Here is a 3001-nt window from a genome sequence, read left to right on the forward strand (position 1 = left end):
CTATGAAAATTATATTCATCAAAATGAATAATAGTAACAATCACTGAAAATGATATTATTAGAATTGAAAACAAGCTCAATAATTTCTAAAGCCAGGATCGAAACATGACTTTCAGCTACAATGTTCAGGAACTTATTATCATTTTCAAACTTTCTACTAATTGGTAGTTGATAAACACTTAATTTAAGTCATTTAAAGCAAAAAATTATATTTAATTTATTTTATTTATTAAAAATTTGATGCTTCTTTTTATGTTTTACAGGAAAGGGATCGTCGATACAAAGAGTCTGATTCGCAGATCAAAAAGACTCAAGTTTGAAGAAAATTAAACTTAAAACAAAATTAAAATAAAAGAAGGATGCATATGGTATTATAGAAAATGAAGATACTATGCAAGGAACCCAAAAAGAATATAGGCATCATTTTAAAGAAACAAAAGTTTCTTTTTGTAATCAAAAAGCCTAACAGCTAACGGGTGCGCGACAGTGCGGGCGCGGGCGTGTGGCATGGCGGGTTCGTGGGGAGTTTGTGCTGGCGGACATAGTGGCGAACAGATGGACGCTTATGATAGTAGATGGATCTAAAAATTAAAGGAAAAAATATAATCCTTGGAAATACTTCAAGAGAAAGAATTTGTATTTTCTTTATCTACTTGTGATCTTTCCATCTCATCCATCTATTTTTTAGTCTTTAGTATTTTCTTTAGTCCCACATCTGAAAACCATGTAAAACTCCTCCCTCCTAACACCAATAAAAAGGCTCTTGTACTCCCATTTGAGGATCATCCTAGAAATCTTTCTAGAGCCTTGCATAGAGGAAGAGAAAGGGACTACTCCATGAGCAACTAGGCTAGCAGTCTCGGGAGTGGAGAAGTGTAACGACACAGAGTGGATTTATTGTTCTAGACTTTCTTGTATTTCTTTATATACAATAAAGATTATATTTTTTATTTAAATCATCATGAGTTCTTTATTTGCTCTCTTTCATATGCTTTTATTTATGCTTTTCTGTTAGATTAATATTAGGACCAACTTTTACTTTCCGGAGACACACCGTGATCTACGGGTATGGGGCGTGCCGAGGAAAGAAGAGTTGTTTACCTAGTATTTTTCGAAGATGTGCCATGATCTACGGGTACGGAGTGTGCCGAAGAAAGATAGGTATTTTTTCTAAGATTAATCGCATCTATTTAATTAAAAAAAAAGAGATACAACTCTACTAGTGCAAAATTAATTCAAAACTCTCGAGCTTTTTATTTTCTAATTACATCAATTTTAAAATAATTTATTTTCTAAATCAAAACAATGCTTCTTTCTTTTATTTTGCAATCTCAACTTAGCCCAATGTCCCTGAGGATACGATCTCGACTCATCCTACCTACGTAGTGAGTAGAGTTATTTTTGGTACTACCAATGACTTTGCATCAAATTTTGATACCGTTGTCGGGGACCTTGGCATGGTTGAATTAAAAAAAAAACCACTGACATTTCATAACACTTAACTAAAATAGCGTAATCTCAAATATAAAAATTTTTAACTTGATTGGACATCTTGTTTCTTTGCATTGCATCTCCATAATTAACTTTAAGGGTGCAACCCATTAACTAAGATAAGGTGGAGATTTGATCACCCTTCCTTGGCCCACAAATCACTCCCTTGCATTTGTATAACCTAGACCTTAATCTAAAATTAATTAGACATTGACCCCTAAGGATTTCGAGCTCATTAGGACAAGTGACCCTGAGAGTTGAACCAGGTTAGACTTGGTCAGCTAGCTGGTGTCTAGGCAAGAATGGGACGACTGGGCCCGAAGGAAGGTGGTTTTTAATTGATTTCGTTCACTGACCTGACCAATTTAATTGGTGTCTAAGGAAAGCAACGGGGGGACTCCCACCAACCTTACACTTATCTGGCCAGTTGGTTGGTTAAGCTCCGACTTGGAGGGCTTGAAGGCTAACTACAGTTAGGAGCTGTCTAGAACTAGGGTAACTTTAGGATAGAGAGTCCACTGTGTGCTAACTTGATTGTAATTAAAATCTAACTACAACTAATTCTTCTATTAGTTTTAGGACTTCTTAGGATCTCTTCTTTAGAACTCTTTTCTCTCTTCTCTTCTCCTCTTAATAAGAAAAAAATAAAAAAAAAATAATCCTTAACAGACTAGGATAGTCCTACATAGACCTTTTAGTTCCATGTTAGGTCGACGATCACTAAAACCCGACTTGCAACCATTAGACGAAGAATTAGAAAAGACTCTTAGGACTATCCGAGTTAGAATTATGGCTGCACCTGGTGAGGCTAATCCTCCACGCTCATTGAGAGAATATTTCACTCCATCCTCATATACCTACTCTCCATGCATTCAAGCACCTCCAGTAGAAGCTACTCAATATGAGATTAAGTCTAGCATTATTCAAATGTTGCCATCATTCTATGGACTTAGTAACGAGGACCCATACAAACACTTGGATGAATTTCTTGAAATTTGTTCCACAGTAAAAATCCAAAACTTCTTCGATGATGCCCTTAGGTTGAAATTGTTCCCTTTCTCACTTAAGGACAAAGCCAAGCATTGGTTAAACTCCTTAGACTCTATAACCATTTCAACTTGGGAACATCTTCAGAGAGAATTTCTCAAGAAATACTTTTCAATTGAAAAAATAAATCAAATTAGAAAAGCTATCACTAGTTTTTCTCAATTAGAGGGTGAACTTTTTCATGAGACATGGGAAAGGTTAAGGGACCTCATTCGTAAATGTCCACACCATGCTGTCCCTAAATGGCAACTTTGTTAGTGTTTTTATGATGGTCTATTGGAGAAACACCGATAAATGGTTGATGCATCATGTGGTGAGACATTCATGCTAAAGAGTGAGGATGAAGCCTGGCAGCTCTTTGAAACACTTAGTGAGAATTTTCTACATCATATGTCTACCACCTCTAGAGAACAACCCATGCTTCAACAAAAAAGAAGTGAAATTTATCAGATTAGAAATGTCA

At 35.7% G+C, this 3001-nt stretch overlaps 1 non-coding gene across 1 annotated transcript; it reads right to left on the reverse strand.

Moving 5' to 3' along the window:
- Window positions 1-2668: 2668 nt before the first annotated feature.
- Window positions 2669-2774, reverse strand: LOC140858350 (small nucleolar RNA R71). The gene has a single exon (XR_012141914.1). It is a non-coding gene; the product is annotated as a small nucleolar RNA R71 (small nucleolar RNA).
- Window positions 2775-3001: the final 227 nt, after the last annotated feature.

This window comes from Elaeis guineensis, chromosome 5 (assembly GCF_000442705.2).
Source record: "Elaeis guineensis isolate ETL-2024a chromosome 5, EG11, whole genome shotgun sequence".
Taxonomy (NCBI): Eukaryota; Viridiplantae; Streptophyta; class Magnoliopsida; order Arecales; family Arecaceae; genus Elaeis; species Elaeis guineensis.